The sequence below is a fragment of the Egretta garzetta genome, unplaced genomic scaffold (assembly GCF_000687185.1).
Source record: "Egretta garzetta isolate BGI_Z169 unplaced genomic scaffold, ASM68718v1 scaffold68, whole genome shotgun sequence".
NCBI lineage: Eukaryota > Metazoa > Chordata > Aves > Pelecaniformes > Ardeidae > Egretta > Egretta garzetta.
Genome location: NW_009260774.1, coordinates 2514912 through 2531690, shown reverse-complemented (window position 1 = coordinate 2531690; position 16779 = coordinate 2514912).

Sequence of the window (16779 nt, the reverse complement as noted above, 5' to 3'; positions counted from 1 at the left end):
TTCCTATTGCAGGTCTCCATCTTCATTTACTTTTAACTTTGTCAGATGAAGGCTGAACTTTCCTTACCAGCTGCTGGGGCCAGAATGCTTGCTTTTGTTTATAAAATGTTAACATTAGCTTTTTTTTTCAGCTTCTGAGAATGAAAGGAAGGGGAGGAGGAGGAGATTTCCACTGCAGTAAGAAACTTTGGTACCTCGTTAATAAGATGATCTGAGTCTTGGCACACGAGCTGAAAAGCTGGTCAGGTCCAGTTTTTCTGTCAAGGATGAGCCTTGCACTATCCCTGAGAGAAACTGCCTAAATCTGGCAAATTTACAGGCCTTTGAAATATCTCCCCTTGCACGTTTTCAGCAGCAGCTCTGGTGGATACCGATGCTGCAGCTCCCATCTGTGTGTGCCTCCACCACAGCTGCACGGGCTGAGTCCGACCGACCTGTTGCTACTGCTTGGGTCTGCTGGGAGGGTGTGGGGGCCTCGCCTCCACAAACACACTGGGCTTCTGCTGCTGCTGCCCCTCTCAGCAGGGAGGAGAGAGAGATTTGACTAAGAAACAGAAAAATGCTGGAAATATCTGGGATGGAGTAGAGGGAGTAGATTAGGATAAAGAGCTTGGGAATAGTAGTCCACGTCAGGGGCTGAAGAAGGTTGCAGGACCTTCAAGGACAAACAGACTAGGAGCGAGGGATGAAAATGAGAAATGGAATTGGGATGTAGGAGACCAAAATCCAATGAAGAGCTAAGGAAAAAGTAGGATACCATGCACTGATCAACAAAAAGGCTTGCTGCAGGCAGGGGAAGGGGTAAAACACCCCTTCCTTAGTCTCACGTGAACCGCATAAACATAGGGAGGTTGGGTGGTGACCCTAGGGAGAAACTAGAAAGAAAAATTTGAGTAAAAGGAAGCTGGGACCTGCAATGACGATCCCTGAAAAACAGATTTGGAGTGGTAATGCAAACAGATGTGGATTGGTATGATCACCTTAAACACACAGATTGGGACAACCCAAAGAGAAGGGGTCAGAGCAAGGGAGTATATAAAAGGAATGAGGTGAAAGAGCGGAATCAAGGACACCAAGACATACCTGCTTTCTAATTCAGAAGAGTAAACAACTAATGTTTGTGAGTTGTGACCTGAGCTATGAGGCTTAAGTTGTAAGTGAGGTACATAGATGGTGGTTGAGCTGAGTATCAGGGGTGTGCCTTGTGCGCACCCAGCAACCTGAAACCATTCATTTGCCATATGGTCCCCAGCTCTTCTCTGCATATCTGAGACAATGGACTGGAATGAGAAAATAGGCCACCCTGATACCAGGTGACTGACTGAACTGGTAACCACCTTCATGATGAAGCATTTGACTAACTGACACAGAGCTCTCCAGGTGGGAATTTTGGACGATCCTGGATATTTTCCCCAGACTGCTCTTGCTCTGCCCAACCGATGGGCACAACTTGCGTGCTTCAGTGTGCTGATGACTATCCTAGGTTGAGAGTCTGCCCATCATTGAGATTCACCCAGGCCGTTCCTGCTGCAGAACTGATGAAAGTCAAACTCAGACATGGATATGTTACCTATAGATGGTCAGGAGAAGCTGTCCCTGCAGCTACCCTAACGATCACATAAGATGGAGATGTTTTGTGTGTAGTTCAAGATAATCAGTAGCAATGGTCATACATTTATGGGAGTGGCATGTAGGGTATAAGAATTCATCAAAAGAGCCACTCAGTGTCTCATCCAATCCAGCTGAAGATGCCAGACTCCTGTCATCCAGGCAGTGACTGAGTCTACTCTGGCAGTATCTCTTAAAGAGATTTGATCCCCCATGTCTTCATCACCCTATGGAAAAATCCCAGTAACAGTCTTTTTGTTTTACAAACACTGTCTGTGAATGTCTGTGCAAGAGCATCACTGTAATGATGGATATTCTAGAAATGACCACGAGAAAAACAGCTATTTTTGCATAAACCCCGAAGTTTAATTATGTGCCATAAATGAGAACAAAAGAGATATCATATAGCTTCTCATTTAGTAAGCTCTGTCCATCCTGTGAATCGACTGAGGAAAATATTAACAGCTGCATCATAGCGTGTATACACGAGAGACCAAATTAAAACTGCACAAGCATTGCTAATGCTGACAGTCTTAAGTCTTTGGCACATCTTTAATGTTCTTTTAATGCATTTCTGTGTGTGTAAAAAAGCACCAGGGGGTGAATGGCACATCGAGAAGTTCTTGCTAAAAAGAGATTATGATGTACAAGACAACAATAAGATATAAGACAGACAAAGGAAAGGGAAATTTACACTGTTTAGTTGCTAAATAACAAGAAGGCACTCTGTCTGGTTTATGTCTTTCTCACCTTCTACTATCAACAGTCTTTGTTCCAATAGAAAGTGTGATGCTTGGTTAAACCGGTAAACCCCCTAAACCCAGCAAAATGCTTAGTATTACTTGCTTGCTTTTCTATGATAGCTCAGGTAGTGATGTTTGATGTGCTTGTTGGCATATGATATATTGTGCATAACAGCGTATGTTCCCATAGCAGAGGGCTCCTGGGTGATGGAGAGGGAGACTCATGGTTTGTGTGTGCTTGCTGCTCTCCTAGCGGGACAGAAAGGGAAAGATGCTCTTCTCTTTGGGATCAGTGAGGTGTGGTAAGAGGCAGAGTACAGGCAGGGTAAGGCAGTGAATGAGATGCAGTAGGCAATGTGTAAAAGAAGCAAACAAAGAAGCCAGCAAGCTTGGGAGATGATGCACTGCAGGGCCTGGAGGTCCACTGGGCGAAAAGAGCCAGTGGACTCCCAGGCTTCAGCTGGGTTGGGATGACTTTTGCAGGGCTCAGGTGGGACTGTGCACAAGTCACTGCCCAGTAAAGGACCTGTCCAGCAGGGGTGCAGTGAGCACAGAGGAATCTGTCTTCCATCCCCTTTTGGCATTTTGGGCAGTGTTTGATATAAGGAAAAGACCTAATTGTACCCTCTTCAAATCCCTGGCCAACTTGCCCTCCTCACAGAGGCAATAATACATATGTGAATGCTATTGAGAAAATATTGTGAAATACAATCTGAATCATCAACCACTGTATCAGTCTTCAAGCTAAGATTTTAACCTTTTTTTTTTTTTTTTTTTGATGGCTTTGGTATTTCACCCCTCTTCCTTTTTTTGGGATGTTATTTAACCATACAGCTTCACTAGTGAAGCAAATTACTTGTTGGACTTGTAAGCCAGAGGTTTATTTGCCAGGAAGAAATAAATCTAAAAACTACAGAGCAAAGATTATGTATATGACACACTGAGGGATGAAAGAAAGGACAAACTAATTTTTTTATGTACACAAATATAGCAAGTCTAATACCTGTTTTGCCATTCAGGTACAAACAAACCCAGACCCAACCATGTAGGGTGTTAAACACCAAGTTCTTCTCTCAGTCCAACTGCTCTCCAGGTTGTGGATGGATAGTTTTGGCCTAGCCAAAAGGTCACCTTTTTATTTTTGCACTTGAAATCATGGAAAGCATGAAGAAAACAAAGGAAATACAAAAAAATGGGTCTCAAGAATAAAACACTTCATCAAATAAATAACGTGTCAGACCTTAGAGTCCACTGACTGTGGAGAATGTTAACAGCATTGGCTAGACTAACATTACTTCCACCAGCAGGCAGATTTCTTACAAATATGATCTTTCAGCTATTTCATTAACCTCACACTCCTACACATGAAATTGAAGCTTAAAGGTCATGTTTAATGTGTTCAGTGTTTTCAGATCATTCTAATTCCAAACCTGAAGCTTTTTCTTATGGTAAGTCTATTTACTAAATTTCAGCCTTGAATCTTTTATGCTTTTAAGTATATTTTTATTAGAATATTTCATTTCTGTTCTAAAGTATTTGCATTTTCTTTTTTTAATGGCATGATTTCCTATTAACTTCTTGGTTTTCTTCAGTCAATAATTTTTTTTTTGGTAGGCAAAGGAAGTAATTTTAGAAGGAATCCATCACAGCTAGTAACAGTGACTGTTTCTGTAAGTAATACAGAGTTATTTTTAATACACATACACATGCAAAATTGTAATATATTGTTGTTTGTATTTTCTTGTTGACATAATCTAACCATTGTCTTCTGTCCTTTCCAATTCTCTCAGCGCTTTCCAAATGGATGCCTATCTGATTTTTAGTATTCTGACACCAGAGACTTTAAAGATATTTTAGTGCCAAATTCCCATTTAAGTGAATGAAAGTGATTTCCCCAAACAATAGAAGATATAGAACAAGTATCTGAGAACACAGTTCAGGGAATTACTGATTGTCAGTTCTGTGTTGACTTTAATGCAAAAAATAATCCACATTATTTGTGCAGGTTACTTCTATAACGCTGTGCCTCACTTTTCTCTGTTGAGAACAGGAAAACTTCATTGCCTACCTTTTACTTGCCTTTTTAGGCTGTCCTAATCACAGGTTGCAGCCTCTTATTTCTTATCTGTACAAATAAAGGACCAAGATGCTAGTGAGCATGGTAAGTAGGACTCACTTTCATCTTTGACTTGATTACCTATTTATTTAAATTAAGGTGCTTTTATTTTTTTATAATGGATGGACTTCATTTTTTTTCCAGGGTGCGTGCATCAGCATATATTTATTTACTTACACTCCTTATAGTAGGAATGCAGAATAACTGTTACTAAACCCACAGATTTAAAGTAGATGGGCTGCAATTAACTCAGCTTATCGCTTTATAAGATCTTTTGGGAAGCTGACTGAAGGGGAGAAAGTAGTTAAAACAACCTGGCAGCCCTCTAAAGTCATACTGACAAGGTCGCAAATACTTTCTGATTATGGAGGAAATACGGGAAATGCAATAAGAGAATAATTCAGCTGAAGTCGATGATTTAAAAACAGTATCTAGGAAATGGACACTGGCTTGGACATTAAGAATGAGAGCAAAAGCATATAAAGGCAAATTCTTAAAAATCAGCTAATAGAATGATTCACATAGAAGGGACACCAGCTGCAACAAGAAATGATGTAGGATATTAGCACCAAGAGGAAAGCCAAAGCAGAAAAAAATCTCTACTACTTATTAAAGGAGAATAGCTATAAATAGATGATGTTAAGAAGACTGAACAGTTTAATGCCTTTTTTAGCATGCAATCAAGTGATTATCATACCAATCCATTGACAAAGGGAAAGATCTCAACATCTGAGTGTGGGAGCGATATTGACCCAGTGGAGGGCCTTGAAGGTAGTTAGGGAGTTGGAGTAAAGGACATCTGAGTGGGAATTGGGTGTATTCAACCTGGAGAAGAAAAGGATAAGAGGGGATCTAACTACAATCTTATAGAGAAGGTCTAGCCAGATTCTCCACAGAGGGCACAGTGAGAGGATAAGCCCCAAGGGTCAAAAAATTAAATACAAGAACTTGTAATTGCACGGAAGGGAAAAATAATTCACCATAGGGGGTTGCCCTGAGTGATTGAGCAATCTCTGTCTTTGGGGATTTTAAACAACTGTAAGGGCAAATTCCTGAGCAGTCTGATCTCTGGCAGTCCCCTCCATCCTATTTTTTCTATATAGTTCTGCGATTTTATGTCCTTAAGTCAGATGTTTTCAGACAAGCCGAATTTGATGAGCTTTTTTCTACGACTCTTTAATGCCCTAAAACCTGTTGAACTTTTGAAGATATTAGTGGTACACCTAGATACAAACCTAGGTACAGTTGATCCTGGGAGCTCTAGGGATGAAATATATGATTTTTTAAACCCCTCAAAGATTCCTTATAATCTGCTGATTACAGAATATTTCAGAAAAAATAGCAAAGTCTTTCTCAAAATGGTTTCAGAGAAGGTAGATACACTACATGACTTCCTGAGAAATTAGATTCAGTCCTACCTGATGCAGTCTGATATTGGACATGGATTTTTTTTCCACAGGTGCTTTCTACCTCATTCCTTGTTACTGTTTGCCAGCTGTGGTGACAGAGAAAAAGTGCTGAGTGCCCATAGCTGATATAGCAGTCAGAAGCTAAGCTTTGAGCAATAAAAAAGTGCTAAATATTCTGAAGAATAGAGCCTCGAAGTCTTATTATTGCACTTTATTGCAGTGATAACCTTAATTGTTTGCAATTCTTAGTATTTAAATATATTTTGGCTGTGATAATATTGTAACTTTATCAACCTTTAAAATATCTCTTCTGAAGTCACAATATTATTTATTTTTATTGCTGGGGTGTAGAATGTATCATCATGTATAGTTGCAAGAGTGCTGCCTGTTGAGGTGCTCCATGACCCTTCCCACTAGAGTGGCCATGAACAGATTCCAACAGCAGGATGTGGGGCAACCCAAAGGCGCTGTCGGGACGTGAAGTCAGCCTTGATCCTTCTGCCATGTTAGAGTACTTTAGGGAATTAAAAACCCAAGTCCAGTATTGTGTTTCCAGTAAGTTTGCACTTTGTCAGCAAGCACTGGGACACTTTGCTTCGTATGTTTGACTACGTGTGATATAGTGTAGCTTTTGCTTCTCCTACAGGGACCCAAGATGTGATGAACTGATACAGTTTTTTGACTCTTTCAAGGAGCTTCAGCTGAAAACAAAAGTCAGGTCCTCAGTTAATTATGTAAATAGTAATGCTGTGATTTGTGTCTCTGATGAACCTATAGGTAACCACTGAAGGACTGAGTCCAAGTGAATGTAACTTAGGAAATACACAAAGCAAGTCCAGCCACTTTCAGCCAGAAATGGTACTGCCCCAGCAGTACCTCAGCATCCTGCTACACAGAAGGGACTCTTTTTAATATAAGGTTGTCATACAAGTCATACAGGTCTTTTTGTTTTAATCTGTGATTCACACTAGTGCTGAGGAGTCTGATTCACCTTCTGTTCAATCAACAGAAAGATTTGCAATGACATCAAAAGGAACTGGAAAAAGCACCAGCTTGAGCTAGCCAGAGGCTGGCTTTTCTATTCAAATTTTAGCCGTGTACTTTTAAAACAAGTTAATGTCACCCTAGTTTTTACCCACAAGTGACTACGTGACCAAGGCTGGAAACTATGGGTAAAATATGGAAGTATTTAAACTTTATTGTGTCCATGAACTTCCATATTTTCATATATGCCTCTTTCAAGTTCCCTTCAAACTGAAATACTTTACTGTGATTGTCTTAAGTGATTTTTTTAAAGTTATGGGGGGTTTGTTTGATTTTGATTTGGGTTTTTGGGTTTTTTTCCCCAAGTGCTGTGCTGATTATTATCACAACAGTGTGATAATCACAAAAGTGATTTTAGGAACCACACACTCCAATCCTGTCCATTTCTAGCAGCTTTGAAGGTATTGTACTAAAGCTCTGCAAAATCAACAGGTTTGGGCTACCCAGGTTACCCTGAGCTCCAAGGAGTGCTTACTGGCCAGGCCCGCAACTGTAATTACACCACTCGTGGCAGCAGTGACTTGTATCTCAATGGAGACCCTTGGACAGTCTATATTCTTAAGGTTTTGTATGCACTTTTGCTCATATAGTTCTTTTGGATGCTTCCTTTGCACCAAGAAATTCTGCAGGACATCTTTGTGAGGTAGCAAGTATTTTAAAGTACATGTGTAATACAGTCATGTTTCTGCAATGTCCTGCCAACTTCTCATCAAGAGATATTCTTGTGGTAACCATCTGCTCTCAGATGCTTTCCTGTCCAAGGGGTCTAAAAATGAAGGTGCTAGGAGAGGTGATCTTGTACATTTTCCTCTTGTGGAAAGCTATGATGGATGTAAATACAAGATTACTAAAAATACACAGAAACTGGGATAATGACAGCAGCAGAAATCCATTTCTTTCTGGTGGTTTCTTCTATTCAGAGCTGCCTTTGGTGAATCTAAACAGCTTTTATCTTAGGACACTGACTTATTATGAGCACCCTCCTCTCATGGTGGCTGCTGCTCAGGCCTGGAAGAAAACTGCAGGTCATTAGTTCTAAGTGCTGGTACACATGAAATAATGTAAATAACAGGTCCAAATGAAGCAATTTAATTTGAAAGGAGTCCACAGCTGTATTGCTTTTGATTTCAATTTTACTGACTTCCTGCCTCGTTCTTTCCTGTCATTATTATACACTACTTTGCATTTGTATATAAACCAGTCCGGACACCACATTTGTATGGTTTGCATAGCATTTCATAGCAATTACATTCCTTTTCTTCAGAGGCAGAGTAGACCACTTTCACTAAAAATGTCTCTAACATGAAAAAAAGGGCCACTTACAAAATGAACTAGCATATTCTAATCAGCTGGCTGTAGTAGCCATAGGGTAGGTACAGCATAGGTAGACTATGACCTACTCCAAATCTGCTGCCAGGTTGCTATTTAACTAGGGGCTAGTGCAGGGCAAGCCTGCATCCCAACCACTATGCAGCTGGCTTCAAATGAAACTTTATATAATCAATCTCTCTGAAAACACATCTGTGTGTAGGGCAATGACACATGGCCAAATAAGATGAAGCATAATAGATATTGCCCTAAGAATTAAAAGTCTGCATTGCACCCTTATGTGCCAGAAATGGGGGGGAGGAATAGTGCAGAAAAAGGAAAGGCTGGTCTTAGGTTTTACCGACCTAGAAGATTTGGCCTTCACCATCTAGTTCAGACCCTGAGAAATGAAAGATGGCAACGTTAATCCCGTTGATTACTTTCTCAGGGTCTATATTAAAACCGGTAAGGGTACTTTTTTCTGCCCTGGGTCCTTTTGGAAGGTCAGTTTAGAACCTCAGTACTCCAGTGTTCAGAAACTTTCTAATTGATGCCCAAAGGTATTAATAATCAATGTATTTGTATTTGTTCTTAAGAGACCTTTATCTTCCTCCTCTTCTCCCTTTATTCCCCTAGACTAGATGCAGACTTCAAGCAGGTTATCTCTCAGCCTTTATACTGCTAGATTTGAGTAGAAGCCAAAGCTTTTTTGGTGTGCTTTCGCTTAAGCTGTCTGCTTATCCTTTTCTGAATGACTTTCACTTTGAATTGATGTTTTTTAAACATCTGGGTTCAAACCTTCCATGAGATTTTGGATCATGTCTTCCTTCTCCCACTTGAACAGCATCTTGGTTTTGTTTTTTGTTTTTGTTTTTTTTTTTTTTTACTGTTACCAGAATTCTCTGATGATTCATGAGGGAGTTGTTGCCTTTTTCATGGTATTTAATATTGAGGACAACTAGGCAACTAATGATCAAACCAAACCACTTTCTATCTTTGTATATAGTTTACTATTTTGTGGATTAAATAGTTGTTACCTGCACTGTGGAACTACTGTGCCTGGTGCAGAGCTTGTTAAGTGTTAAGTAATGAGTAGTTGACATTTTGTTATGGGTTTCAGCTAGCTGTGCTGAACATAGTCCCGTACATAGCTTAACTCCTTGATGCAAATGATGAACTAACATTTTACCATCAGCACAAGAGAAAAAAAGACTAAATTTAATCTGTGAGAAATTTTGCATGGCATTTTGACTCTAAATCAAAACATACTTTTATAAAGCATTAACTTAATCTTTATAACCTAGTCATTTGAAGAATTATGCATCCCAAGGGCAAGATACTGCTGTTTGAATTTACTTTTTTGTGCTTGAAAGGACATGTTCTCTGATGAAGACAGTGAAAATGTTACTGTTCAGAATGCAATGAGATTACGACCACAGGTCTAAGCTTCATTTTTCCACCTCTTCAGTCATTCACATTAGTGACAGATGAAAGCAAAACATGAATCAACAACAGCAGTAGTGTGCTCTTCCTTCTGCTTTGCATTCCAGTTACGGGTGCGTTACAAGGTAGAATGGTGGATGTACTCACCATGCACATTTGCACGTATGCATTTGTGTGCATACCCATATGTACATGAATTTAAAGTTTCCATGAGACTGGTGGGGTTCTGTGCAGCAGAAGAGGTAGGAGTCTTCCCCATTTTATTTCACCTACAGATGAGGAATGCTGTTCCCAAGGCTTGTCTTGTGAACCTTGTCACCTCCGCTAGATGACTTCTGTCCTGGTTGCTTCCTGCTAAATCCAGCTTTTATGACCCTGTACTGTATTTGTTTTCTTCCATTTCTAGAAGGTTGCTCAGCTAAAGTGCTGTACTTATTTTATTCATAGCCTTCACTTAAATAAGTAACCTTCTGTTTCTCTTTGTGCAGAGGTAATGATCGATCACTTTCCCTCTCAAAATAGAGCTTGTTGCCTGGTGTTTCTTATCAAATCTGCTGAAAATCTTTTCTAGCACAAAGAGTCTCCGACTGCAAAATGCCCTGCCTGACACCATTAATAAGAGTAACCAAGCTGAAGATTTTTTTTTTTTTTTTTTTGGTAGGAAGCTTGCCAAATACAGAAACTTAGAGAAGGAAAAGTGAGGTCAGAGAAAAGCTGTGTAAAGGCCTCTGGAAAGCTGAAAATTAGTAGATCAGATTATCGAGATTTTTTATAACTCTTTTGCCCACTAAGGTGTTTTGTGGGGTCCTTCAGTCCACCTTTTTCATATGGTCTCCTTCACAGTCAGATAGAGAAATGGACGTGAATTGCCTTTTGCTGGAGCTCTTTCAGGATCAAACCACAGACCTCTGTTTCCTCTCATGCATAAAGAAAAGAGCTTCCACCTTAACATTTCTCTGGAAGGGTAGCAAGATGCTGGTCACCAACTCTTTCTCTCCCAGCAACAGCTGGATGGGGACAGCCTTCAGCGTGTTGGAGTTGCAGCTGTCGTGCAGGAGTAGGTAACTCTCAGGAACTACAACCTAAATGAAGGAGAAAATGTCCTCCACATATTTAGAATTTGCCAGAGTGCATCCTCAGAGAGGTCATAGTGAGAAAATGAAATTATTCACCTGGCACAGCAGTAGTCATAATGAAATATGTTTTAGCAGGCAGTGAAGAAACAAAATGAGGTGGGAAAGAAACTCAGAATGGGTGATATCACACTTCAAAGGAAAACCTGCCTAATGGTAAAAACGCGTTAAAAATGGTATAGAATTTAATGACTTCCAAAATACTGGAGAGTGATTAATTGACTGAGTGGTGAGCTACCGGCTTGGATGAGCACATTAATCACCTAAGTGGCACGTCTGTCACACACTCTTTTCAGTGCTTTGCACTTCCTTTTATATCTAGAGATGCAGGACTGCTAGACAACCATTGATAAAATGCCATTTTTTTGGGGGCGCGGGGGCGTGGGGAGGGGAACAAATCCAAACAACTTATCACTGCCCAGTTCACTCTGCAGGGAAAGCTTTTGCCTCAGGGTTTGCAGAAGGCCTGAGTTTTCTCCTCTTGGTGCAGAGGACAGCAGAGCACTCCTGTCCCTTTCCGGCTTGGCTTTGCTGCCTCTTTCCTGCCTCCCCTGGCCCTGCTCACACGTCAGCAAGGGACAGAGAAGGAGCTGGAAAATGATGGCTTCTTCTGAACGGGGCAATTCCCTTACTGCTTGTGTGAAATTACTTAGTGATGCTGAAGATAGGAGGAGGCTAAATAATCTGTACTTATAAGTGAGCAGTGTGAGCCCAGGAGACATATGGGTAGACAGTCACTTGTGGAAGGAATAAATACTTACATGGAGAAGATCTATGGAGAAGGGGTCTAAAAATCCAGATCTAGTCCCCAGAGCTTCTCAGATTTGACAATGCAGTGTTATTTAGTGACACTTTTCATTTTTGGAAGAAAGCAAATATTTTGTACTATACATATGTTCTAGCAAGGGACTAGATGTCAGGATATTTGAGTTTTGTAAATGTGCTAATAACTTACACAATTTCAGAAGTCTTAACAAACTTAGTCTCTTTATTCCACTGTTTTCCTGCCTGGAAAGTGAATATAACAACTCTTCCCTTAGCCAATCTATCACAGTCTCTTTTCAGACAAATCCACTTCTGGAGGCAGAGGGATACTCTACTTAATTAAGGACCATCAGCTTCTGGCCATAAGATACTAGTACAAGCAATCCATGTGTATTAAAAAATGTTCTGGATGAGCCAAACAAAAGCATTTAGCTTTGTAGTCCTAAATAGTATGGTTTCCCAGATGGAATGTTCCTAATTGAGCTTGTGATTTCCATTCATAGCATCCAGGTCCCTGCTTCCCAGCTGGGATGACTGAATGCAGTTCAGGGAGTATATGAAATTGTTTGAAAGATGGACAAAGGTAAATTAAGTATTTTTCATCCAAATACGGCAGTAACCAAACAGAGTTGGTTGTACTTTGTGTAAGCCACAATTTGCATGTTGGATCTGTCAGAGTGATATCTACTCAGCAGAAAGTTAGACCAGAGACAAATGGTCAGAAAAAGCACAGAGAGGGTCTGCCTCTCTGGCAGGCACAGGTTAAAAAACTCCAGTTAACACTTTATTATTTCAAATGGAATGTACATGCCAGTTTGCTAGGTTTGGGGATGACTATCCATTATTCATAGTCCTCTGACAGAGAGACTGTAGTAACTGGAGACGAGGCCAAGAGAGATGCCTCAGATCCAGATCTGGGTATAGATTCCAGCCCTCTCCCAGCCTCACTGCAGCTACATGCTGGAAGCATGGCTTGGACCTCATTGAATTGTGAGAAACTCCAGAGCCTTTCAGCAATAATTAGTTGTGTGATGTTCACAAAACAAACAAATAAACAAATCTGTTCTCATGAAAATGCTGCCAGCAACAGAAACTAGCAGGAGAGAAATCTGAGACCTATCACATGTGTTGTACAGTTCCTTCCTAGTCAAATGATTTTCAGTTTGCTTGAAGTGTTTGCAGCTGTTAAGTGCAAAATTTTACAGGAGTGGAACATGAGCTTGATGTAGCAGGAGTAATTTGAAAGGCTGGGAAAAGAAGTAATAAAAGTCTTTCAGTGATTCTGTAGGAGGTATTACATGGGGGCATAACTTCTGATTAAATTAGAATGTTTTTTGTTTGTTTTCGTGTTTACTGAAGATTCAACAATATTCAAAGCTGGATCCAGCTGCAGGACTCTTTGGATATTGTGTCATGTAGCTGTAACTACTAGGCTGTTTTTTCTTTCTTCCTTGTTCTACCCCACATAATCTGCACTTGAACTTTTTTTAGGTCACCCAACTAAATGGTTATGAAAGCTATAAAGGAGGTGAACAGGCTTTTTATTCCTTGCTTGAAATGCTTGCCATTCCCATTTGAAGTCAGATGAAACAGTATTGCACACAGATCGGTGAGAATCCAGCTATGGTGAGGGAACTGAGTGGAAATATCCTTGTTAAAAATTTCAGCTACAGACATGTTTGCTTTTGCTAACATTTGGTCTCTGCAAGCAAAAATCTACTACATTTATAATTTGTTTATAAACATGTTGATCACAAGAAACAAAGTTGTCACTGTTTCAGACATTTTTCCTGGACTAGGTAAAATAAGACTATTTCCATAAAGAAAAATCACACACTGATTTCCTGTGATTCATGGGTCAGCTAACTCAGTCATGTGGAATTTGATAACTACCTGGTATTCATAGAAAAGTCTGCAAGTTTCTGCAGCTTCTCAATCAGCTGCAAATGTGACATCACCAAGTAAGCAGATACCAACGATCTAATTAGAAAGTTCCAAAGTCACTGCAGCTTTACCTAAAGATCAGATGAATGGCCAATGAAGTCATATCCCCTATAAAAATATGACAAGCAGGACAACAATGTCAAAGCCACAAGAACCTTCACCAGATCCATTTAATCTAGTTTCTAGCACTGCATATCACAGAGAAAGACATAGGTAACCAGCACGATATGAGAGAGGAATCCTATTAAGCCATATTTGTCATTTTCTTGAATTCCAATAATTATAACTGGGCTGATACAACATTTTAAACGTTGTGTAACTCTGGATATTTTTCTTGTTTGTAAAAATGACAGCATGACCTGCCTATGACCTATAAGCTAGATATATTCATTAAATGTATCTCATTTCCTACTTGAAATCTCAGTCTTTCAGAGAACAGAATAAATATGAGTAAAATAATCATTCCTTCAATATAAATAATGGATTGCAAATACATGAAAGAAATTGAGGGATTGCTTGAAAACGCTTCACCCAGACTGTTTATTAAACAGTTGTAGCTTATATTGTAGAAAAATTCAGAAAAATCTGTAAATAATATATTAAACAAAAAGTAGCTAAATATAATTTCTATGGAACAACTCCAGCATCTCTTCATAAAATGTTAATGTGGCTACAGTTCTATTGATCAGAGGCAAGATCTGGAGAGGTCAAACCACAAGGCTCATCTCTTTGATATTTGCTTTTTATCATAGCTGACTTTCAGATTCATGTCTTCTCTGACAATAAAAAGAAAAATCTGTTTAGTAGAGCTGGTAACTGTGTGAAAGCTTCCATTACCAACCAAATATAATGTATCAATACAACATGCCTAAGCATTAAAGTGCCAGAAACATCATATCACATGGATGATGCCGCTTAATGGGCACTTACAACACAGTAGATTATTTAAAGCCATGTTATCTACATTACTGAAGTATGAAGTGATGTACAAAGCACTTCAAAAACATTTTAAAGACTCCAATTTTTGGAAGAAGGACTATTACATTGTTGTTAATTTACTTGAAAGTCTGAATGGAAGAAACAGAATCATAGAATCCTAGGTTGGAAGGGACCTCAAGGATCATCTGGTCCAACCTTTCTAGGTAAGAGCAGAGTCTAGACAAGATGGCCCAGCACGCTGTCCAGCTGAGTCTTGAAAGTGTCCGATGTGGTGGAGTCAACCACTTCCCTGGGGAGATAATTTCAATGGTTGACTGTTCTCTTGCAGTGTGATGTTGTATTACAAGTTAGATGATGTGAATATTCCTTTGAAAATAGGGTGTTCAAGCATGATCTCGGACCAGTTATAGTTCTGTCATGAGAGTGCTACACACCTATCTGCTTAAGGAGGATTCTCCATATCATGTTGGAATAAAAGTCTAATTACCTACTGTAATGTAAATGAAGCATGAACTTTTTGAAAAGTTTGATAATCACACCACACGGGCTATATTTTGGAAGTAACAGTTTTCCATTTATTTTAGTCATCCATCGTATGTTCATTAAATTCATTTGTCAGCGGAGGAGAGATATTGCAGGTGCAGTGCATAACCATCTGTATGGGCTGATCAAATATTAAGGGCTGGGATTTTGTAGGGTTTATCTTCTTGTCCATATTTGTCCTGTCCTGACTGAAACTTTCTCATTACAGGTACAGAATATCACTATCTCTGTCACCGTTAGTAGTAAACAACATTCACACATCTTTTGGGATAATTTTGATGAAATTTTTGTTGTAGTGAAATTACTGTCCATTTTCCTCACAGTGCCAATATTGCCACGAACAGTCATTTTACATGGATGTTCAAGAAGAGTTTTTCTTTCCATCAGCACCTGTGTTTGACCCTGTCCTGGGACACCCAGACCCAGTGACCTTTCAAAAAGTACCCAAGGAAGAATTTTGCTCTAAAATTAGCTCTAAAATACTTCAGTAGTTCTTTTTTCTACTAACCCTCAAAAGTATGTTTCCATCATAAATGAGCTGAGTCAGAGCACTGGGCTCTGCTCTGCCACGTCTGTTACGATGTGCCACTACACACCAATATGCCCCAAGAAGGTTGGTGATGAACCTTTGTGGGTATTTACGCTGTGGTTGTGCAGTCCCTGGTTTACTTTGTTACTGCTCTGCAGCACGGTCACTTGATGTTTTCCACACACATTGCTGCTGTTGTTGTAACAAACAATTTGCTGACTGAGCTCAAAAATCAGTCTGGTGGTGGAGGAAAAGGAGGTGCTGAAAAACATCGTCACTCTTCTCATGCTGGGGGTATGGGCAGGAGGAGGCTGCAAGGGGATGTGTTGTATTGCGTTCCCTTGCTTTCTTTCAGTGGTTCCTGTGAACTCCCCAGTCGGTGTTGCCAGCCTTTTTAGCAATTAGTAACACGTTTGATCTTATTATACCCTGCATAGCTGTAGGCAGGCTAATTTTCAGCTGCCTGCTAACAATATCCCAGGTCTTACAGGCTGGAGCAGGTTTCTCAGACTCCAGGCTGGATGCTGGATCTTGGCAATAGTCAAACTATCCCACTGCAATCTGCTCAGGCTCACTAGCTCCAGCAGGCATCTTTCTGTCAATCTGAAACAAAATACAGCCTTTGAACTGTCACTTGGAGTATCCCAATACACATTTTAATTCTTCCAAATGCAATGTCATTCAGCTAGGAGCAAAACTTAGTGCTTATGGTAACGGGAGGAGGGGTTGCATCCTAGAAAGCTGCAAGTCCAGAGAATTTAGGCACTATGGTAGGAAAACAACTGACTCTGAAGTGACACTTAGAAGGCTAAAATAATTCTTAAAGAGTATCAAGAAAAATAGAGAAGTATTGCCATGTCTGAAAATAGCATTGGAGATACCATTATCAGAACACTGTGTTGAAGACTTTGTTTTCATTCCTTAAAAAGCTGCTGAAAAATTGATGAAAGGAAAAGAAAAGAATTACAAGAGTTTTGAATGTTGTAAAACACCCTATTCTGACAAGGTGTTTCTTGTTTATCCAAGAGAAGTTAAGAGATGATAAAAAATATCTATTCAGGGAAGAGATTTTTAACTGTTGAAAGTAAGGAGAGACAGTGCAATCAAAAGGTCACATGTTAAAGTTCTTTATATTCAGAATAGACAGAAACCTAAATATTGAGAAAAGAACCAAAAACTGTGGTAAAATTTTTGAAATTAAGAATCAGTCTAATTAGATGTTAATTAGAATTCTCATCTAATAAAGATGCTTGGT